Raw genomic sequence first — 25,406 nt, 5'->3', positions numbered from 1 at the left:
TTATTAATGATGCATATCCTTTCATTTAGACAAATGACTCCAGATCAGCTGACTTCGATCACGAGTCATCAAGTCAGTCATGAAGTCAGCCTTGGCATGTCCACCATGATGAGAGTGAAAAAAAAGTTCTCCTCCCATTCCGTGTGGAATCGGTATGTTTTTTGGCTTCTTAAGTTTAGAAGAAATACATTTGAGGCTGACTGGTTAGCTCGCTAGCTTGCTTGCTGGCAGCCATCCGGAGGCCCTGCAGCATAGGAGCTACGCAATGTGGCATAAACATCGAATAACAGGAGTGAGATTTCTTTTCTCTCAGTGGTGCTTGTACAGGTAGGTACTGTATATGTGTTTCTGTGCTAGGTGAATGCGCCAGCATAGGCCCAGTAGGTACTTTAATCCTCTTTTCCGGGGACCAACCTCATCTCCTTGCCTTTCAGATGTGTTTAAAGGTAAGTCTCTGAGTTGCACTGTGTGTGGTATTGTGTGAAATCAAAGAAGGTGAGTGAGTGCAGCCAGTGAGGTATCAGCATCTGGCTTCAACACCGATGGCTTTGCTCTAGGGCAAAGGATGTGTGAAATTGAAGTGAGGCTACATATTGTCACCCATTGCGAAACTCTGAAATGTCAGTCTTTCACTCATAAATTGATGATGCCAAATGCTTTTTATAGCTTGAATCAGGAGGGATGGTGATGATGCTTGGCAGAAGTGAACTAGCAGGATTATACAGTATGTCTTTTTCGAAGACACCTGCACTGTCAAAATGAGGGTTACAACAAATGCACACTGGGAAAAATATAATAAATGTGCCATTATGCACAATCTCTAAGGAAGAAAAAAAGTCTCTGTTTCAGTATCTCTGCACTGGGACCAATCAGTGTGTTTTTGCTGAGGTGTGAAGTGTTCAAGCAAGTGTGCATGCATGCATAAATATGTGAGTGTATGTACTCAGCATTTCAATGCTCAGGAGAGTTGTTTAAGGTATCAGAAACAGGAGTATTTTGAGCTGAACCCTTTGAAGCTCCTCATTTGAATGTCAGACGATAGCACTGGATCGTGTGTACACTGTGTATGTGAGGGGATTGGTGTTTTGAGTTTCACACTTTTTTCCATTTGTTTTATACTTTATGTGCATGCTTCTTGTATTATTTGCATTTGCACTGCATTATCAGTTGCTGCCTCGTGAAGGGTTTGTTTGCTCGGCGTTAGCTGAGAGCTGCTCCTTTGCTGACGTCACTTGGGAAACGCCCCCTTTCTAAGGATTTCAGACCAAAATAGCGCCCGCCACATATAAAAATGTAATTATTACGAATTTAACAATGTACAGCATAATTACATTAAGTAAAGTTGAAAAATCATGTCATGTCAGTGACTCGTTGACCTTTTCCCTCGACCGATCTTAGCTCAGGTTTTTATTTGCTTTAGTTATTCCATAGTACTGATCAATAGAGTAGGCTTACGCATGTTTGCTAGATATTACTAATGAACATACACAATTGTAAACAGTGCACTGAAAGCACCTGAAATATATGCCCTGCTTTATAAATGAAGACAAAACTGAATGCCTGTGTTTGAGTTTTAGATGTTTTTACACAGTCAGTTAATTGTTAGTAATAGGCGCACGCCGTAGTATACAATCTAATGCTGACCACTCTGTAACCGTATCCTTGGCCAGAGGGATGTGGAAGTGTGTCCCATATCCACCGTAATTACTACCCAAATCCCATAGGAGCAGAGTGGGCTGGAAAGGATATGAGTAGAAAATGACGTGAGGGCGGAAGCTGGAGGAGTGCTTGTCATAATAGGATATTTGCTATATTCCTAGACCGTAATGATGGGGATTAAAGGTGTGGGGGCACAAATTAAAAACTGTGCAAGATAATAATGGCTGCATATCACTTGATTGAGGAAAATGAGGAGGGAGGGAGGGCAACACACTTTCCAATTTGATATGCTTGGAAAATTTCAATAGATGTAGTACTTAAAATGATAATTTAACCAGTTAATTAGCACCCTGATTAATGGTGATGAACATATCATACATTGAGCTCGTGTGTTATGACTTTGACACCTCCCTCGATCCCTCCAGTCCTGTCAAACTTACATCTAAATGACCTGGAGGGCAATGAAGCATTTCTACAAGCATCCACATGGAATATCGGACTGACCCCGGAATCAGGAAGTATATATAATGAAAAATACCATTTTATTAACATAGGATGTTAAAGTCACTCATCTAAAAAAAAAAAAAAAAAAAAGTGTTTCTTGATTGAATGGTGCTGCTATTAAAAGACAGAGCATACAAATGAGCAAACTGACACGCAGCAGCAGCAGCATTAGTGTGTGAGCTTGTCTCTGGGCAATCATACAACTAATATGAAAGCGACCTGAATTGACAGCGAGCGAGTGAGAGAGCAAAAATGAGAGCGATGTCCCTCACTATAGTACAGCACCGAGATTGGGTCCGTTAATTATGAATGGCGATGTATTAAATATGGATGGGTCCCTCCGTGCTGTACAGCCATTGAGTGAATGAGGAGCGTCTGTTGTTCCTTCTGTCAGTACACACACTCGCACTGCAGGGGTGAAGGAAAGCAAGTGCATTTCAATGACGGTTATGAGCAAACCAACACGCGGAAACCTCCTTAGAGCTGCATGTCAAATAAATCATGACCGATATTCCACGTTCAGCCTTTGAGGTGCAACTGCATATTTAGACATTATAAACTCCTGATCAAAATTTTAAGACACTTTGAAAAATTGCAAGAATTTACATTTTTCATTGTTGGATCTTAAGGAGGTTTTCAGTAGAACTTCAAAATGTACAAATAAGAAATGGGAGTGAGACAAAACAATTTGGTCTAAGAAATTTATTGCAAACAACCATTAGAGTGAAATAACCTGTTTTATGAGCTTATCCAAAGTTTAAGACCACAGCCTTTAAAAGCCAAAATCTTGGAAAAAGTGTTGACTCAATGTTATTTTCTGTTAGGTATTCATGGTGTCATGATCTCTTGATGGCAAAGACAAAAAAGCTTTCTCTGTTTGAACACAGTCGAATTGTTGAGCTGCATAAACAAGGCCTCCGGCAGCGCGCCCTTGCTGCTGTGGTTGGACGCAGTAAGACACAGTCATTTTAAACATTTTAAAAGATTATGGAACAAAATAGTCAAGTGGTTGACCCAAAAAAAAATGTCACCAACGCTGAGCTGGAGGAGCCGAATGTCTGTCCGTCAAGACATGGGGCGATCCTGAGACTTGGACAAATGTCAGTGACGTGTGGTCAGGTGAGGCTACCTGACTTCTCTCCCCTCATGATGAAAAACACACAAATTAATAAAAAAAAACATTCATTTTCTATGCCGCTCATCGCGGGGGTATGCTGGAGCCTATCCCAGCTAACTTCGGGGGAGAGGCGGGGTACACCCTGGACTGGTCGCCAGTCAATTGCAGGGCACATATAGACAAACAACCATTCACACTCACATTCATACCTATGGACAATTTAGAGTCGCCAACTAACCTAACATGCATGTTTTTGAAATGTGTGAGGAGAAAACCCAGACATGCACGGGCAGAACATGCAAACTCCACACAGAGATCCCCAACGGAGATTCAAACCCAGATGGCCTGACTGTGCGGCACAAATAATAACCTAAAATAAATATTATTTGCCTATTGAACTGTATTATAAATTTATTTTCTGTATGATTCCAATCATTTAAAACGTTTTCTTAAGTAAAAATTACTGAATTTCCTGATCAAATACAAGGAAGAATGCTATGGTGAAGCCACCGTGGCTTCTCAGCTGAGTGCCCCGCCTACCATTTTGCGTATGTACATATAAATCCGATATGTATCCAAGCTACTGCAGTCTGAATGATGAGCTCACATATCTGACCTATACGTCACTGAAAGCTGTGTTTTGCCGTGTGATAAAGGTCAGTGACGTGCAGTCAGGAGAGGTGGGTGAGGAATAGCACGAGCTAGCTGGAAATCAAATGCATTCAATATATTTTTATGCTCTGTTGAATGAGTGGATGAATTTGACTGCCAAGATGGAGAATTATATACCCAAACTCACCAGGAGGAAATCTGACTTTTACAACAAAGTAACAGAACTTTTCCCGGAGAAGAATGGGCTACATGTACTTCATATACACATAAAATGTAAGAACATAAATGGTTTCAGTTGATTAAAAAATAATAACTGGGTCCGTGAGGTATCTATTTCTTTCTTCTTAATCTTAAACTCCCCTTGGACAAACTGAAATTGATGCAAGCATGCGAAGGAGAGCACAAATTGAGGCAATGTTTACTTACTACTTACTACGTCGTACTGCATGTGCATCACTTCGTGGGCACATTTTTTGACTGATGCGACTAAGACTACATGCACACTACAGGTCAATTCAGATTTTTTTGCTCATATGTGACCAGTATGTGATTTTTTTCATGTCGGTGTGAACAGTACAATTCCAATTTTTTCAAATGCAACTCACACCTATTACATGTGTAGAAATAAATTTGATATGTATCCAATGCCACTGCAGTCTGAACGTTCGGCCTCATATATCCCACCTATACAGCATCAAAAGGTGACAAACATCACAATTTGTCACCAACAGGCACAAAGAAATGGTGGTCAAAAAAGCAAGTGGCGAAAATGTTTCAGAACTGATAATGCACATCAGTGTCCCACCACTCCTGGCTCCGACATTCACCCACACGCTGCCACCACAAACTGCCACAGTCAAAATTCTTGCCCTCTTCCTTCATAATCTCCTATGCAAATTTTGTTCAGAAAATGGGGACTCTACATGCACAAAATCCTTGAAATTGCCACAAATGTGCCCGACTACTTCCGTAAACACACAGCACGGTGTGTGACATCATGTTTCCTGCGCATGCACGCCACTTCCAGGACACATTCCGTTCACATTACACACAAATACAAGTCAAATAGATTTTTGGTAACGTGGCCGACTACATAACAATATCTGATTTATCCAAAATTCAGAAGTGGACATCATACCCTGCAGTGTGAACGTAGCCTTATTGTCTGGAGAGACTAGTCCGGTGCATTAATACACAAATATCTTGCTAAGTTAGGTTACATGCATCTCAACTGTTCCACTCTTGTCATTAAAACTTGATGAAACGTGTCAATCAGTGTACAAACTAAACCAACCCATACTGCCAGTATGCGGTAGATCAGGGTAAAATTCAGTTGTGGGACTTCCATGTGTTCTTTCATGTGCATGCAAGGGAAGCCACAGGCATGCAGAGAAACAAGCAAAAGACCCCCCACAGGTTACACAACAGTCAGCACCAATGACAACACAAGTGACACTGATGCAGTTAGACACAGCATGCAAAAGAGGAGCCGGGGTGGAGACGAGCTGCAAAGTGACATCTAGGCAAAGTGGGAAGAAGGCATGGGCAGACTAAAGCAGCTTAAATAAGTGCTCCCTCCCGATGTGAGATTTGCCAGCTGACTGCCTGGAAGAGAATCAGCTGAGCCAAATCAAGGTATAGAAAGGGGTGGAACTGGGTCAGCAAGCTGATGTGGGCTGCTTTTGGTTCTATTTTTCGTATGTGGCAATAGGAGCAGGGCCGAGCTTGTAAAAGTGGCCTACCTGAACAAATGCTGTGCTCAATTTCTATATGGAAGATAGACCCTTAAAAAGTAATCACATCAGCTTGATGCTGTTATATCTTAACAATGTTTCATTCTCTTTTGTCACATTCTCTATTCCATTGCTTTGCTGCCTGGCTTAGATGAATAGAAAAAGGCAGGCAAGGCAGAGTTTATTTTGTTAAGTGTTCTTTCTAATGGTGATGTCCATTGTTTTAAGTTGAGAAAAAAGACATTTTATACATTTTGAAAAATCCTATCCTTCATTCCCATCACACATACTGTAGCATTCAAACGTTTATGGAAGCTACCAACCCAGGTGAAATGGCCAAATATCTCAATACTTCCTTCTAATAGTCTATTTTGCATTGTAGATTTCAATAGCTGTGGAACTGTGGTTAGCGTTATTAATTAAGTACATAAGATCACACTCTAACTGAAATGAACGCTAACCGAATACATTTTTCCATCCATCTATTTTGTATGCCGCTTATCCTCACTAGGGTCGCGGGTATGCTGGAGCCTATCCCACCTGACTTCGGGCAACAGGCGGGGTACACCCTGGCCTGGTCGCCAGGGCACACATAGACAAGCAAACACTCACACTCACATTCATACCATTGGACAATTTAGAGTCGCCAATCAACCTAACATGCATGTTTTTGGAATGTGGGAGGAAACCGGAGTACCCGGAGAAAACCCACACACGCACGGGGAGAACATGCAGACGCCACACAGAGATGCCTGTCAGGGCAACTTGCCCCCAACCTATGAATTTACAAAATGACAGACTACAAGGCTTGAGATTTTCTCATGCAAGGGGAGAGCGTCCGTGCCACACGGAACACTCTCAGACCACACTCTCCTCCTAACACGTAGATGGACTTGGTCAGTTAAGTTTCGATATTAGTCACAGCTTGTTCCGGTAGTGGACCGTCAAGGAAGAGGCTGTGAGCACATAATCGTGGAATGTGCTTTCCGTCCTTGAATTGCCTGTAGCTGCCCTGAGCCCACGCATGTGAGGGGACAGCCTTGGTCGTGCCTCGCACACCAGGTGCTTCTTTATCTCAACCGCTTCCTCTCAGTCCACACACGGTACTTTTCCACTTCTAAAGAATAAACAGAGAATCAGAGTGACGCTTGAATCAGCTATGTTTGATCAACTTCAGATAATAAACTAGAGTAGCATGTACATATACTGTATTGGTATTTGATATTCTAAGACAACCTTTTAACAATGCCCGACGGAGATCTTAAAGCATTACTAGTACAGTTAATGAATGTTGTTATTGTGCTGACAGTTTGATGCTAAGGTGAATTATTTCTTCTGGAAAAAGCATTTACCTAAACCATGTCAAACAACAACAACAATAATAATACAAACAAAATATTGTGCTGATCAACTTAGTGTTGCACAATACATTTAAATTTTACTCTGGAACACTTTTTATTCTTAAAATTGGGTCGATCAACCCAAGTGTAACACAGGTGCCAATCTCAGCCTGACCTTTTGATACCAGATATGTGAAAAAATAGCTATATAATCTTATCTTTTCACTTCCCTCTCCCAAGGATTTAATTGCAGTCAGGGCTGTGAGGTTCTATGGAGATTTTAACCCGATGTGATGCATCCTATTTCTGATTTGTCTGTCTGATTGCTCACCTATCAAAACACGGTCGTGACAGGTGAACAGCTTTGACAAAGCATACTGCCAATATTTCTACCCTTTCTGAGCATTTTACAATGTCTTATTTCACTTACACGGTGATGGCTTTCCTTTTCTTTGACACATTGCAATTAGAAGAGTACGCCTTATGCTTGGGAGACATAATGAATATTAAGAAGTCAACTAAAAAGAATGAAAGTGACGTGCTTCTTCAGTGTAGATACGCACAACTACGTATTCTTACAACGCACGCACATAACCAGTTTTCTTGTTTGTGAATTAATAATTTACGCGTGTAAATCGTAACACGAAATGTCGTAAAACAAGGACTGTCTGTACTCTTACATTTCAGGCACCTCTCTTGGCAACCAAAGACACTTTGTATGATGGCAAAGACACTCAACTGGCAGTGGCACGTTCTTCCATACATCTCTTCATCTCGTTTCTTTATTTTTCTATTCCCATTGTACCTGTTTTTCTTCCACTTTGCTGATCCTGCTCATGTGTTCTCTCAGCTTCTGCCAGACCTTGAAGAGTAATGATTACTTGAATGTCTGCCCGTATCATTTTACAATGACACAATGGCACAGCTGATATTTGTACCATCGCTACTATTATTCTTTGACCTTCCCCTCCCGCGTTTCTCTATGTTGTGTGCAGCCATTGTGCTTGGATTTTTCTCCTCATCATGTGGTACTGCCTTTTGAGGGACTTTGGTGTTATAGAGAGCCTCTTATTGGCTTCAGTCCATGGTGAGTTCAGTTTATACAGTAGGGATGTAAATCTCTTAGTGATAGATGATTCAATTCAAATTTAGATACACAGATTACAATACGATTCAAAAACGCAATTTTTTAAAAACAGAACGATGGATACGATGCGATGCAGTGTGCAAATGATACGATTTGATTCAATTCTATGGTTACTGTTTGTTGTTGTAGACAATCTTACATTATAAAAAAAAGATGCCAATTATATGAAAGTGGCGTTCTTACAGTCTTTTCTAATGTGTCAAAGAGCGCATCATATCCCCAAGCATGCTGTAAGGCACTGGCAAAAATAAAGTCAACAGAATAACATGTCAAATGTATTTATTGTTTAGACACAGACCAAAAAAAAGGACTTGATTTTTCATTTATGAGATCAATATTTTACATTGTATGTGTTTTATATAGATATTTTTCTATTACATTTGGATTTTCAACATTTAAGTTTTAACATGTCTTAATGTTGCTTAAAATGCAAGATTAGCCACCGAACTAAGTCTGGTTGTATACTGAGTGCAATGACAATAAACATCCATCCATCCATCCATCCATTATTCCATCTATCTACCTATCTATATAAAATATAACAATGAAAAAAACACAAGTCTTAACTTTCAGTCCAATTAATAAGACAAAATAAATAAATAAATAGATATATAATAGATAATGGCACATCTCTTCCAAGCACAGATAAGTAAATATAAGTGTTTTGTCAGCAGCCCAAGCTCAAGTGTAGTTTATAAGATACTGTCAACCGATTGCTTCTCTCGCGATACCCGGTGCATGTCTCCACAATAGATTCATGTAAATTTTATGGCTGATTATTATCGATACATCATTCTTTTCGGCAAATCGGAATCGTTAGCTCCTCGAACCGATTATCCGGTCGCATCGGTTTATCGTTCACACCCCTAATATACATCTCACACAACTGAGTATACCCTTCACATTTCAGCAGACATTTTTTTTTTTATACCATATATCTTCTCAAGGGACAAAGTTATAGAAATTACACTAAATTCCGCACTGGTGTATAAGCCGCACCCACAAAATTTAGAGAAACAAACAGATTTGTTCTTATATAAGGTGCACAAGCCGCAGGTGTACATGTCATAAAATGGGATGTTTTGTGCACAGAAAAACGTTACACAGACAAAGACGTTTCTTTTTAAACATTTTAATAAAATAAATGCTTTTGTGTGCAACACTGCTAATTAACAGTGCAGAACAGTACACTGCCAGTTAAAAACAGTGTTGAATAATGCATGTAACATACAGTCGATAATAGCCTACCCTCTTTCGTATCAGAATTGAAAAGTGTCCTAATTCCTTCATCACACACGTCGGCTCTCTCTCGCTTTCGGTGAGCTGTGTCCTCCTTCAACTGGCAGTAGTCCTATGCGAAGCAGCCATGTTTCCTTGTCTTGACGGCCAAATCCATTGCCATCCATCCATGTTTTCTGTGCCGCTTATCCTCAAATCCATTGCCTTTAACTTGAAAGCGGCATCATATTCATTTCTATGATGGAAGCTTGTCACTACCGGGTTGTCACTGCGAATGTGCACAACGCGTCTTCATTCCGGTACAGTAGTTGGTTGCGACACGCCATAAACAAAAAGAAGAAGAAGAATGTCCACATCCGGTCCCTTCTTTTCTGTAGTCAGTGTTAGATGGACAGATAGATGCTTTATTCATCTCCAAGAGAACAACGTGTCATTTTGTTTCTTTTTAGTTGCTTGATTGTCTCTGTATTTCTATTTATCAATGTATAGTTTACGTGAGCGGATATGATGTTTATGACTGTGGCGTATCCTCAGGACTTCATAAGAACCACGGTACAGTGGCACCTTTGTGGCCGCCTTTGAGTCGTCATCAGTGCGTGGATCCCTGCATGGATTGTCCTGCATCCAGGTATGTCCCCGCTTTTATATGTTACATTTCCTTTGTGTTTTCATTCATCATAACAGGCTTTGTGATCTTGGCGGTATATTTATGGTGTTTATTGAATAATTCCAATATATGTGCTTGATGTTGCTCACACAGTGTGTGCAATGAGAGCGACAGGGTTAGCAAATGCCGAGAATGGTGGCTTCTCCGAAGTGTTTTGGTTGTTTCCTGAACTTTTTCTTGCCCTTATGATGTAAGTAATAACGTTTTCCAAAATATATAATTTAAGCGGTTAGTAGTAGTTCTGAAATATAGATGTCATGAAATTAGAACATGACCGTACCAAACATTATGGGAAATGTAGTTTTTAGCCATAAATTAGCTGCACTGTTGGTAAGCCGCAGGGTTTAAAGTTTGAGGAAAAAGTAGCGGCTTATAACCTGGAAATGACAGTATATACTTTGGAGTAGTCAGTGTATAGCATGCGTTGCAGTATAAATTTATTATAGACTGGAAATGACTCAATAAACAACCATGATTGTCTAAATACCTGGCAACACAAGTGAGTATTCAGATAATTGTGTTTTTTTTACATGTATTGTGACATTCTGAAGCAGAGTAGCAGTTTCCCAACATGATAACGTCACCAAAGATGACACCTCATAACCCTTGCATGCAATACATCGCTGTAAGTTGAGTTATTTTCCATAAATGTAAACTGCTTTTCCAGTCGTACTACTACTAAGTTATACACAACTTTCATTCCTATAGTATTGTGCCTTGAGAAGATATAATAAAATAGTCGCTGAAATGTGAAGTGTGAATTTCTTTTGAAGAGCAGTCAGTGCTAATTATTTGTTTACTAAAAATCACCGTATCGATGACATCAAAGTCTGCCTTGAAGCGTTTCCTCTCATCATACCATCAGCAGCTTGGCGTGTTCTTAAAAAGCAACCACCCCTGACCTCACATTGTTATGCAGTTATCTCAGTCATTGACAGTCACTGATGCGTTCATGCTTGTATTCTTCACAGCGCTCCATCTTCAAAGTCACAGTTGAAGTCTCTCCCTTTATTTCATCCTCTTAATTCTACTAAAAACTTTCCCAGAAATATTCACTTCAACACACATTTAAACCAAAGATTACTATTCAAAATTAAATACGAAAACTTCTTTAGCCCAAATGAAGTGAAATACTCTTCTTGTCCTACTCTAATTAATTAAATCTATATTTTAATTCTGTGTAAATACTAGAGATGTTCCCAGGTGAGTCCCCCAGATACTGTCCTTGGAGTGTATATGAATGCATATCTTGTGCCTGTTGAACTCATTTACAAGCATGCTGTTGTATTTTCATCTTTTCCTTCTTTCTAGCTCTCAGCCATCATCTTATCTGGTGATGTTATCCAATGAGCAGCCAAATCTCCAGTAGTGCAAATCTAACCCATGGGAGTTCTGACACCTCGTTATCATAGCGCATGCAGAGCAGCCCCTGTAGCATCCTCCGTACATGACATCCTCTTCCGAGGAGGAGACAGACAAATAGAGTACAGAGACAAAAGAATATGAAGAGCGGGAAGGGGTGCATTGTTTAGCGAGAAGAAAAGGAAAGAGAAGATACTTCAAACATCCATTTATCACGTATACATTTAGGCTTCACACGCTGGCCCGTAGGGATTCGGAGGACAGACCTTGAGTTTGTTTTTTCTCTCTGTATTTGCTTTCTTGTTGTCTTCGTTGTCAATATGTTTGCCAGCTTCCACAGAAAAAATAATAATGAAGATGTAAACCGAGTCACTGACAGTGTAGTGGTTCACTCCTTTCCATGCAGACAAAGCACGTTCAGTTCTTAATTATTGTGAGAAGACCCTGAGCAGGATAAGTGGTAGAAAATGTACTTGTATATATTGAAATGGAAAACTAGACCCATCAGTTTACAGTGGTGTCCAGCTGTCTCTCCCATAACCGTACAGACCCAAATGTAAGACACTATTTACTTCCCTGTAAAGAAGTTGGAAATAGGTGGTATATGTAATGCTGTAAAAAAATAAAAATATAAAAAATGGGAGATTGATTCATTTTGATCTGTAATTTATTGGTCTAATTAATCTCTTTTAATCTCACCTAAAGATTTCTGAGAAAAGCCATCACATTTCATTCAAAGAAGGCAGAATTGTTATAAAATATTGATAATTTTTTTTTTAAAAGTGGCTTTATAATGTAATTTACAGTTGCCCTTTGCCACTTTGTGGCTTGAATCACGGTTTTTCAACAATATGTTAATACATCATGCTGTGTCATGGTCGAATAAGGCTTATTATTAGTTAAAAAAAAAAAAAAATATATATATATATATATATGCATATTGAGGAAAATTAAATTTTTTTGCATAAATTCAACATTTCCAAGCATATAAATGGCGAAATGAACTAGATTTGATCAGATTTGATCACCGGAATAACAGCCTTTTATTGCAGGTTTGAATTATCTCACAATAGCCACAATGATAATTAAAAGACGGGCTACTTATGCAGCTGTAAGTCACACCAAGCTAAAACTCAACACTGAACCCCCAATGTCACTTCCTGTCCGCCTGGCACTCTGAGGGAACACATTTATAGCAACACACACAAGCATGAGTCTTATTTATGTCTTAAATGGCTTTTTTACTCTTATTATATCCACTATATTGGGTAATATGAGTGCAAAGGTGACTCTAGGGCTGTTATTTTATGTCTAGATGGCTCCAATGTAAAAGGGTGTAAACAGGTTTGCTATGCTCTAACTACAAAAATATGTAATTTATAAATAAGAGATCATACTTTGCGGAAATTCACTTATCACGGTCGGGTCTGGAACCAATTAACCGCAATGAATGAGCGAGTACAGGTTGAGCAGATGCAGTCCTAGCCTATTGACACTACACTGTATTTGAGGCTAGTCCCAAGTGCTGCCTGCAACCTTTAGTTTCAAGCTGTATTCTTTTGTCAATCTCCAAATAATTCAAAAATAAAACATCAGGTCCACATAAAGCGCTGAAGTTAACACATCAAAAAAGAGTAACAACTGAACAAATTTTGGGGGGGGGGCATTCATTTTGTCTTAAAAAAAAAAAAAAAACTTTTCCGAAAACAGTTCTTGCAAAAAGGTGTCATCTTATATTGAGGTTGCAGGCTTCTGGAATAAATAAAATAAAGAAATACAACCTTTCATAACTGGACAGGATTTGTTTTAAGACACATTTTAACACACTAAACTGTCATACAAGGATAAAAAAAATTACACACTCTTAATTTTCATGAAAAATCACAAGTGCACAATAATGTAATAAAAGCATGCAAATATTTTTTAATGGCAGAGACTAACAGTAGCAGTAGTCAACCCTGCTGCATGGACATATTTAATAGACTGAGTTTTTATACAGCTTTAGTATTCTATCTGTCGAGATTGCACGGGTCTACGTGGGGGGTGACTTTGGCTAATATCAGAGATGCTCATGGACATCAGTTTGAAAACAAAGAATAGAATAATTGCATACAAGATTAGTAAATTTGGGAAGAAATTGTCAAAAAGCAAGAATCCAACAGGAGGATTATAGCAACATTCCAGTCGGCAGAAAGTATAATTGTGTCTGGTTCTGACAAGCCCAGGGTCATGCCTATTTTCTTTCCCCGCTGTGCTTAAACTGAGTGAGGCGTACAAATGGAAAAGAGGCACGGCAGGGAAAAGAGAGATAAGCAGGAGTAGACACAGTTAAGAGAAAGAGAGTTAGAGCTAGAAGGAGATGAGTTGAAAGAGAGCTGGGAGCAGGCGAGGGTAAAAGAGGGAAAAGAGAAAGGGCATCCCCAATCAATGGCAAAAACAGTATGCTCCAGATAGACACTAAAGCATTGTTTCCATCCCTGCTCTGTCACTTTCTGCCTGTCATTCTGTCTTTGTGTCACATTCCTTTTAATGTTATTTCCCTTCATTTAATTTCTTCCGAACTGTAGAAGTGAGTGTCTCTCCTCTCCCTCCGACTACAAAAGCTGTTAGAAACAATCTCCTCACTCCTCGCTACACTTTTGTGTGTTTGCTGGCTTCCTGTCTGGATTTTAATGGGGTCAATCAGTAACTCAAAGTAATATCCCAGCAAGAAGTAATTAAGTTGTCAAAATAGGGTTCTTTAAACTTCTGCCCACATCTGATGGTGTAATTCAGTCTCTGCCTCCTGCTGGTTCATTAGCATATTTTTTATTATCCATCATTAACTCAGAGTTGACACTGTGCTCATTTTGTAGATACAAATGCGTGTATGCGCAGAAACGTGTGTGTGTGCTCTCTTTGCTTGACACCGCGTACTCACATTAGAATGTTTATCTCAGCCAAGCTCAAAACGGGACATTAGTAGGTTTATACAGTCCTGTATGTTCAGGAATCTTACTAAAACGTAAACATTTTTCCACCAAAAATTGTGGCTGGTTGAGCTGAGGATATTTTACATTTTACTGCAGACTTTTTGGTTTTATCATTTGTGAGTGAGTGAGTCAAGATGTAGCAAATATCCCTCAACCGATTCCTAAGAAACTTTGTTGCTGCATTTTTCTTGCAATAACTCATTAAATTGTGTTGCATATCCGCATAAAAAAGTTTGGTTTGGTTTGGTTTAGTTTATTTGAAGATGAAGGTTACAATGGATACATCTCATGAATCATTCATTCACAGTTCCACATGTCCAAAAGGAGAATACAAAAGTGAAAAGTGAATACAGAAATAGATTTGATCATGTTGTCCTTTATTTATGGTGCAATTGTTAACTGATATGTTGCAAATATGTTGTATTTTCAGATATTTTTACACTTTGGTCTGCCTTCTAAATGTTGGTTTATGTTTCTGCATCCGGCTTGAGTGTGATTGTGCGACATGCACCTCCCAAAAAAAACTCATCTGGAGTCACAGCTGGCTGTGATTGATTGCCATTTAGAACCGTGACTTCCGGACTACTGAGCACACCGGAATATAAGCCGCACCCACTAAGTTTAAATGGAGAAATACGGTGTACAAATAGAAATGTGTACATATATAGGCCGCACCTCTCTATAAGCCGCAGGTGTCCACGTTGTAACATGGAATGTTTAGTACACAGAATTTTTTTAAAACTTGTAATTAAATAAATGTTTTCTTCCGAACAGTGTGTATAAGACGGCTGTTTAAACAGTAGCCCACCAGAAAAGTCATTTTTTGTTCTTTGCAATTTAATTTAACAGCATCTACATGCACTCATTTACAATATTCCACTAGCTGCCAATGACATGGAGAAATTTAACACTATCTGGTCTTGTATATACTGTTTTATAAGGAAGCATTAACTCTACTGTGGCACAACAGTGGGAGCCCCAATATGAGGGAGGAGGGGGAAGGAAATTAAGCGAAAATAAGGAGTAAAAGCTGCAGAGAAAAGAAGAGCAACATTAAACTATAATCCGGTTAGCTACAGATGGGTGTAATCTCTCATTATTAACATATTCCCAGTCTAATCTACAAACTATCAAAGCAGGGGTGGGGGAATTTTCCATTCCAGCAGTCAGTTCCTTTTTACACATTCATGAGCGTTGTTGGAAGTGTCATTTTTGCAGACGTCAAATGTCAGACGGCTTGACAGTTTGTCAGGCGTTGAAGGGAGAAAATAAACACTGTAATTATAAATACAAATACCCCCTAAAACCCCTGATTCCAAGTGATTAGTGACGATAAACAAACTGTAGTAAGATACGTTGGAACAACTAAATCACTGAAAATTGAAGTGTGCTTGTCATGTAGGGCTCATAAAACATGCATAGGTGCTTGTGTAAGAAATCTTACATAGACATTTGTTGTTTAGAAATAAGATGGAATCCAACAGGCATGATGACATTAAGGCTGGATTTACACTACATGGTTCAAGTGACCCAATTCCCATTTTTCTGGGATGGGGCCCAGTTTGGGTATGCGTCATAGCAGTTTAAGCATGAAAAAATGCATGGATTTGGGCTTTAACCTCTTATGCACCCTAGCTTTACAAGGCTCTGGCTATATTTCAATGTTAATAAGAAATTTATAGTCATATTCACTGTGCCCAGTCAGGGGAGGCAGACCCAAACGAATAATAACATAAAATACATATTAATATTTGTCCATTGAATTCTGTTATGGATGTATTTTCTGCATGATTCCATTTCCATTTTTTTTATTTAAAGTAAAAATCGCTGATCATTTCCAGATCAAATACAGGGCATACAGGTCATGGCACCTGCTGCTTTCTGTTTGTCAGCATGTAGCTGATACTATAATGTTGCAAAAACATTTATTATTGTGTAATGTCTTTAATGTAAATGTGACATCATTGTTCTTGCTAACCGGACAATAAAATACAGAGAAATGTCACGCAGGAGGCGCTACAGTAGTCGCCTCTTCCCTGAAGGGGTTTTGAGTGAACTGGAAGGTGCTTGTCACTGCCGTCCTTCCATCCATCCATATATTTTCTATGCCGCTTATCCTGATTAGGGTCACGGGGTATGCTGGAGCCTATCGCAGCTGACTATGGGCGACTGGTCGCCAGCCAATTGCAGTGCCGTCCTTCCATACAGAGGAAAAGCCAGATAATTATTATTATTTTATTTTATTTTTTTTTTACAGCAGCAGCGGGTCAAATGCTAGATATGTTTATGCTCTGCTGAATGAATAAATGGAGTTGACTGCTAAAATGAAGGATTATATCCAAGCTCACCAGAAGGTGAGGTAACAGCACTTCTGATCGATGATAGTTGGCGGCTGCACTCATTTGCGCTAGGTGTAGTGAAATCGGAGGAAAGACATTTCTCCGAAGCATGTGCTCGTCAGTTTCTTGATGTTGCTAAGAAGTGGGGGATAATAGACAAGTTTACCACTATAGGGGCAGATAGTGCTCGGAATATGATGGTAGCAGCCAGGAGTCTACCATAGCAGCAAATGCATTGCTCAGCAAATAAAGACATTGGATTGTCTTTATGTGTAGAGCTGTTAAAGTTTTAAAAGGCTGGTTTGGTAAATATTTCTTTATTCAAACACTATACCTGTACTAGCTTTATCTCAAAACAAAATTCAAGCCAATTGTAGTACTTGAATAGATAAAATCTACTTTATTAAGCCCAAGGCAAGTGTGATTTATCATGATTGATCAGAGTAGGCATGTGATTAACTTGATTACCTTTTTTAATCAATTGACAGCACTAGTCAGAACATAACCTTGAGACCACCACCATGAGATAGTCATTCATTTTCTACCGCTCATGCTATTAAAGTTATCAGGTGGCCTGGAGCCTATCCCAACTGACTTTGGCCGAGAGGCAAGGTACACACTTGACTGGTCGCCAGTCAATCACAGGGCAACCATGAGAGATTGTAAGAGTTAAAGTGGAACCCAGCATTTGATTTGAATGTATTTTCCCTTTTCCAAGCAGTTTCTATCAGCCCTCACCTTGATGGACATCCTTGGCATGCAAAAACACACTTCACCATCATTCCCTCCTTGATCCGTCACACCTACTTACACCTGAATTGTTTCACCCTTCCTTACCTCTTCTCTGCCTACAGCTTGTTACTGTACATCTGTTAATTATATAAACATTGTATAAACTGTAAACATGTTGATGCTTATGGAAAACAGCAGAAACCTATTTTTTCTTATATAATTTTCATTCCAGTGCAACAAATTGAACCTGTCTATGTAACACAATAGCAAGAACATATTCAAGTATGCACACACTCACATGCTTTGCTTCCTTCCTGCAAGCAGGTGCTTGGACACAAATACAAATTGGGGCTGTCGGTAAGAAAAGCAGTCCAGATGCAGGTTGTACAAGCCACTTGTTCCGCCACACACATTAGGAAATCCAATATGAATGTGTTAAATGAATTCTTGGCGAGACAGAAAGAGCAAGCGGGGTGAGGGACGGAGCGAGGAACACAGACAGGAAGCCAGGCGGCTTGTTGATTACTCTGGTGTTTAACATTATGAAATGCCAGAATGGAAATAGACCTCATATCACCCTGTCAACTGCCTTGTTAGCTTGGTGGTTTAAATTTCCATTTGTCTGAGCAAGCTTTGGGGAATAGGCACATCCAAAGTGAAGCGTTTTACATTGCGCGCGCATACACATGCACACACACACACACACACACACACACACATACAATATTACATTTGAAAGTGTACAAATAAGGTGCACGCTTATTGCCCGAGTCCACAAATAACAGGAATGTATTTGAAATGACCAAATGTCATTCATTCCAGCTCATACGCGGTTGCTACCTTGCCATTTTGTGGGCTGACCACCCTTCAGTTCATTCCTCTGTCACACCTGTTGGTGCATGGGAGGAGGTAAAAGCGGAATATGGAAGCAAAGTGGCAAACAAGTGAGCATTTGCGGTCATGACGAGGTTACTGGATACCTGCCAAAGAAAATATGTCACACTCAATGCACTCGAGGCAGAAGGACTCTTCAAGTTTAATAGATGTGGTAAATGGATTTGTGTGTGAAAATGACTCCTGCATTGGAACGCTTGTCCCTGAACATATACTAATGGGTATTTGTATCTATAATATCTCCCAAAGTACACCCCTTACGTTTTTTACCATATATCTTCTCAAGGGACGATACTATAGATAGGAAAGTTGTGTATATTTTAGAGTAATCTTTGTACAGCTTGTGAAGCAGTATAGATCTGTCCTACTCATTGGAAATGACTCAACATTATGATCTAAATCTAGCAACATAAGTGAGTAGCAAAATAATTGTGTCATCCCTACAGTCATGCATGCTGGTAGTAGAGTCATGGTCTGGAGCTACATGATTGCTGCCGGGTCTGAGGAGCTACGGTTCATTGAGGGAACCATGAATGCCAACATGTACCGTGCCATCATGAAGCAGAGCATGTCAGAAACTGCGCCACATGACGGTTTTCCGTGTTTTCCCAAACACACCTCGAACCACTATCTCACTCGCAGTGCAATCAACACAAACACAAGGCATGCTGGGAAGCCCTTGCACTTTCTGCTGGTGGTGCCACATCCACCACATAAAGGTAATGACGCTGCAGGAGAAGGTTGAACTAAAAAATGGAAAACAATATAGAGTGACTGAACGAAGAACATCAAAAGCATGATACAGTTTTATGTAACATTGTATGCATGTTTGAAATAAATCCAACTAAATTAAACTGGGGTTCCAAGCATGCCAAGTGATACCATTGAGGCAACACCAACCCCTGCTGTTTGCTCATTGGTTAAGATGATTTGCTGCAGTAATGTAGATTTTATATTTAAACACTAAATGACAAAAATGATAAAATATATGTTTTTATCCTGCCCTCAGTGCTTTATTGAATAACAAGCGTTTGTTCTCTCCATTGTTGTGTTAGTGTATCTGTATAGTCTTAAAGGCGTTAAAGGTTAAAGGCTAAAAGCGCCGCTATGCAGTGGATATGACAAGATTCCACCTAATATCTAAAATGATACTGGATTGTATGAAACCATGCCAAACTTTCTGCAGGAAATGACTTCTCAATGACCTTACTCTTAATAAAACACCTCATCATACACCTCTGGAGACAGATGTCCATAAACATCACAAAGCCTGAAGTAACGATAACAATGGAGAACAATCTACTTCAATGGGCTGTCCTCCTTTGACAAACCTTAGTTTAATCACTCTCTAGAGGTAGTCTGAGTCAGAGGCTGCAATAATAAATGTTATAAGCAGTTCCTGCATGACTACAAGGGGACACAAAGAGCCCCTGAAGTCATAATCACGCCATCACCATCAGACCTCCAGCCCTCAAGAGGGCAGTAATCATGTGGACTGCTTGGTAATCATCATGATATTGCTATTATGTTTCTGTCCCGGTCATGCCCAGTAATCAGTGTAGTTTAGTTTTTGCCCACACCCACTTCTACTAATTCTCCTAATGATGTGTTTTTAGCATTCCTCTGGTCATTATAATGTAATTTACTTCTCTTGATCATGGGGTATTTGTATCAGGTATAGCAAATTCAAAGCTCACCGTTTGCTTTGAAGTGCAAAAAGTGGCAGACCGGGCTCAGGCACGTAATGACAAACACACACAGCAGTCAACGGAGTAAACATAAGCTGGTAATTATGTATGTAGTTTGTTATGAATGTGACACGCGTCCCCCCTCCTGCAATTGGACAGCTGTGTCAACACACACACACACACACACTTTGATGCTACTTCTCCAGATTAGAAGATGCAGTTACCGCTGAGTACCATTACTAAATACACTACACAACAAATTTATATCCAAAGTACTGTCAAATTTTCATTTTCGAATGCCAGCATTTCATATGATAACTATAACTACAGTATCAATGAATACAGCTACTCAAAAAAAAAACCCAATAAAAAGTATAGTTCTAATGCACAGCTTTATGAATATGATATCCTGTGGGTAGGAATGACAACTCCAATTACTGATGATTGATTTTCACATTGTGGTAAGAGTATATACTGTAGGTAAGGGTGCTTTAACACAGCGATAGCATGGCGGCAGGCAGATCAGCTGAGAGGTCAAGCAATGAGAGGACGTGGAGGTGAGAGAGAAGATCTATCTGGTCATTATGCTCTATCAGTTGTATTTTTTGTAAATATTGTGTGTGCCAGGAACAAATTAATTGGATTTACATGATTATATATAAGAAAAATTGGTACGGTTTTCGTACGTTTCAGTTTTTGTCTGACCTATTGGAATGAATTAATAACCAAAATTGACGTTACACTGTATTCTTGTTCACTTTTAACTTAAATCTCTCCTTTCACACAGTTTGTCTTATGTTATGTGCTCATTAAACATATATAACATGCATTAATAATAAGCAACATTGGTTTTGATCAGTAGGTCCCGAATACCTGGCATCTGACTAATATGATATGCCACCCTTCCATTTTGCGTACTGTCCCACTGCGGTTACTAATCAGTGCCACAGGACAAACAAAAGAAGCATATTTGTCAAAGCAGCTTCTTTTCCACGTAATGAAAGTTATAGCTTAATAACATCGCTGAATTCTCTTTGTACACTTTGTTGTACTTGTATGAACTTACTTAGCGCTCCCATAGAGTGCCATAACTTCTTCATAGTGCCTCCATTGAGAACTTGGCAATGTCATTGCGTTCGGAGTTAAAGGAGAAAAAGACAGATAAAAGGAACTTGACATAGTAGAGAAGAAAAGCAAATAACAAAGAATCTTAAAAGGAACATTGTGGAAAAGAAATAAGGACAATGCTTTTGGTAACTTCAAATATATTAACTATTGTGAAGGTGTTCTCTTTCACAATAAAGTGCATTTAAGGGCTGTATGGGAAAACGTAAAACTTAGGACGCACAAGTTGTACGTTTAATGCAATTATTAGCATTTCTCATGTCATGAATTTCTTTGCAGTTTGCATGAGAAAATACATCTATAGAAACATTTCAGAAGCAATAATAGCATTGGAAAATACTTCACTGCTCTTCAGCGTTGCTGTCGAGCACCCTGCTGGAGACTCACTTGTACTTTTAACAGTATAAACTTCAGAATACGTAGAAAGCATCATTTTACATTTGCCTGTTGCTTGCTGTCACACTCTGCACGCTTATAACCATTACCACCCTTGAATAAATGCACTGCACATAAACTACAGTGACCGAACATCCTGTTTTCCCAGGGCATGTCCCTGTTTTCACGGCCTGTCCTGGCTGATGATGAAAATGTTCCTCGTTTTTGTTGTTTTTCACTGGGCCATTAAATTGAGCGGCATTAGGGCAGCTCTGCTGCATGCGACGTAATATCTGAAAGGCTGCCGTGTGGGCAGCTTTTTTAATTAGTGTTGCCACACACAAAAAGACAAAGAAAAAGCAAGACATATGCACAATTGTTCCCCTGACCCTCGCCAAGTTTAAGTCTCGGAAAGTCTTGCACAACGGTGGTTCAATCCTCATAAGTTCTTGCACATTTTTCCTGCAAATATTACGTTACAAACAGTACATTCCAAAACTTAACAAGCATTTTTGTGTAATTGAGATGGGTCTTTCTTTTGTATTTTAGGACTTTTTTGCAGTCCGTTTCGTGTTGAGCATATACATGAAGCCGTATAAACAACACACATTTGATATAATTATATTTTTACAAGTATTTTGAGAAGAAATCCATTTAAGCAACAAAACAATATGAGGAGCAGTTTGGGAGCCAAAACTCCCGTAACTACCAGCTAGCATATGTTCCCAGTTGTGGTTTCAGAGAACAGATTGTACAAAAAAAGTCAATATTTTTAGCAATTGCGAGGGCAATGCAGTTTATGGGTGTCGCTCACTCACGGCTCGTGCACAGGCACATGCCTTGAGTGTGTGCGCACATACACACACACGCACGCAGTCTCAGAGAAGCTATTGACAATTAGCAGTCATGGCTGAGCAGGAAGAATGTGGAATAGATAAGAGTGCATTGAGAAATCTTAAAATGCTGCACTTAGGGGACCAAAACATATTTTCTTCTCGCTTTTTAATTAAAAAAAAAAAGTGTTTGAACTTTAGTGCCCCCATCGCAATACCTAACTTTGTGTCATCGAAAACCTCATGTATACAGTAATACTGCCATTGCCTTAATGTATTGAATCACATTAAAATTCATGGTCCAACCATGCGACTATGGGTCTAACGTCTTCTGGTTTGTCTGTGGTGCTTCTCACGTGGCTGCTTCAAACCTGAATGCTTCTTGAACGCTAGTGTCACAAATATGACATACTGCACACAAGGGGTATGTTAAAAAAATGAAAAATAACTATTCCTCAGATTTGAAATAGATATTTTTGATGCATGGCTTTGTTGGGAAACCAATTTCCCCAAAGCTACATAGCTACCAGGGAAACAAACAGAAAACCACTTGCTTGCAACCGGTGTTTTCAAGGATTTACGAGAGGCTCAAAGCAATTTGTAAGTCTGCTTGACAAAAGGGAGAAGTGAGTCTTTATAAGCACACAGCTTTACAGTGTTGATGGAGTTGAGAATGTTAAGTGTTTAGATTGTAAATATTTATTCCAGGGAGACACGCAAGGGAATGTGTCTATATCTATCCTGCAGATCCACTGGGTGGGATGCACATCTCCATGTTTTATCATATTAGTTTCATTCGGGCTTCAGGTTGGCTTTCTCTCCCTCTCCCTTGTGGTAACCTTCCATTCCAACCACAATTGTCAAAGGCCGATGAAGTGCCTCTATCTGGCCCACATCAGAGCATCTGGAGACAATTCCTAGAGGAATTAAATAACATCAGATAAAGGAAGAACAATCAGTCATTGAAAGTGTGGAAACATGCACATGTCAGTATTTGAAAGTGTGTGTTTGTGTTTGTGTTTGCATTCAATTGAGCATTTTTGGTTGCCAGTTGCCAAGAAAGTGTACATGACTATACTATACTATACTATACTATACTATACTATACTATACTATACTATCAGGCTAATACTTGTGTTCAGCTGAGTCCATCACCATGGTCAGGTCATTTTACCCCAACAATGTTTGTCTTCCCCACAAGTGACTCACAAAAAACATGTGAGGAAAAGGAATCCTAAGCATGCATGTTGATGTTCTCATTTGTTTGTAGTGTGGGTCCTAGGGTCCCAAAGTGAGGTACGTGAAAAGTTTGGAAACCACGGCATTGTAAATAATCCCTTTTAGCTATTCAAATGCAAATTGTACATGGCCATTCATCAGTCAAAACAAAGCTATCATAATAAAAAAATCAATAATTACCTATTTCTACCTCCGCTTAGCATGACAAGGTTAATTAGGAAAAAACAGTGAACAGCTTCCTTTATGACACGTGTCATCGCCCATCGCTACGTCGCGGTTCAAACACTCTATCGCAATTTTTTTAAACCGTGGTTGACTATGGACTATTATTAGTAGGGATGAGCGAGTACACCACTATCTGTATGTGTTCACTCACTCATCTAAATTATCCGTATCCATAGCTGTACTATGAGTGGGTGGTTTAACCGGAAATGAGGGGGGGCATAGATCGATAAATTCTTTTTAAGTCTAAAATTGACATGCATTGGTCAGAAGTTGCTGTATTTATTGTTTATTATTCAGCTACATGTGTACTGTGTATGTGTGCTTACCAAGTTACAAGTTTGCCAATCAACTTTAGATACGAGCTGAGCTGAGGAAAACCTAAAAAAATCCGTCCGGATTGGAGGCAGTGACCAACGTGACACGAGCCGTTTTAAAATATATTTCATTTATTAATATTGTATCCTACTTTGTGGAAATTCAGTTATCACGGTCGGGTCTGGAATCAATTAACAGCGATAAACCAGGGACGACTGTATTGGAATCCACTGGTGTTGCTAGCACTTATGTACGTCAGTCGTAGTGGTGACTGTGTATCTGAAAATAAGGGGACTTCTATTATTATTGATACAGTTGGTATTGTGGCAGTCTTACAGTGATTGCGGCTATCTTACTTAATGTGTTTTGTTTTTTATACTGGCTGTCACGGTGTCTGGCGAATAAATTCTGGTGAGCCCGTTGAAGGCCTAAGTATCAAATGCACCACCCGCCACTGTTGGAATCTTTAACTATCTGCATGAAATTTATATGAGCACTTAACACCATCTGTAATGATCTCAGTTGTATGATGCCTTTGCTCTGTGTATGAGAAAATAAGCCAACTAAGTGGCCCATACTGTCACCAGGATAAATCATCGCAGTGAGCAAAATGGCTGTTGTGTGTATAGCATCGTAAATGATGGATTTTAAACAGAACCAGCCTAAATGGGCAGAAGAGCACAGTCACTTTTGAAAAGAGTCTCTTGTGTAGAAGAGCTCTCAATAGACCCAAAAGCCCACAACAAATATAGTATAAGTACTGTACACTTCAGATAACAATATTACCGATGTCATTGATAAATCTGTTGTCATCCATTATAATGTACCCTAAGCATTTGTTTGGATTTTTCAGTCTGAAAGAACATAACTGCAAGTAATAAACCTACAGTCTATTACATGCAAAATTTTCCCCCGTTTTGGAGTGACTTGTCCAGAATATATCACATCAGTAGCAGGGATTTTATAAGCCTTATGTCTTGCTACCCAGTCCACTGCGGAGGGACTGCATGTGCAGATGTTGAGATTAACTGCAGGTTGACTAGTGCAGATGTGCTCGTGCTGTAATTCAGACATCAAACTGACAGCTCGGCAGCTTTATGTGCTCAACCAACTGTGTTGTTGTCACAGGTTCAGGCCCGGCTGCCTTGATGTGGCGTACACAGTGTGATGTTAAATAAATACGTTCGACTACACACACACACACACACACACACGCACACACACACAGAGCTGTTACAAGCTATCTGATCTGTCTCCTGATATGTCATCTAAAAGTGTGGGTTCAATTA

The 25,406-nt window shown here is 39.5% G+C and overlaps 1 long non-coding RNA gene across 1 annotated transcript in view; it reads left to right on the top strand.

Moving 5' to 3' along the window:
- LOC129190900 (uncharacterized) overlaps positions 1-1,001 on the top strand; it is a 65,282-nt gene extending 64,281 nt beyond the window's left edge. Inside the window, exon 4 of the long non-coding RNA XR_008573105.1 lies at positions 30-1,001. This is a non-coding gene — a long non-coding RNA (uncharacterized LOC129190900). The remainder of the gene's footprint in view (positions 1-29) is intronic.
- The last annotated feature ends 24,405 nt before the right edge of the window (positions 1,002-25,406 follow it).

This window comes from Dunckerocampus dactyliophorus, chromosome 12 (assembly GCF_027744805.1).
Source record: "Dunckerocampus dactyliophorus isolate RoL2022-P2 chromosome 12, RoL_Ddac_1.1, whole genome shotgun sequence".
Lineage (NCBI taxonomy): Eukaryota > Metazoa > Chordata > Actinopteri > Syngnathiformes > Syngnathidae > Dunckerocampus > Dunckerocampus dactyliophorus.
The sequence above is the reverse complement of the archived record's forward strand: the minus strand, read 5'-3'. Positions and strand labels throughout refer to the sequence as shown.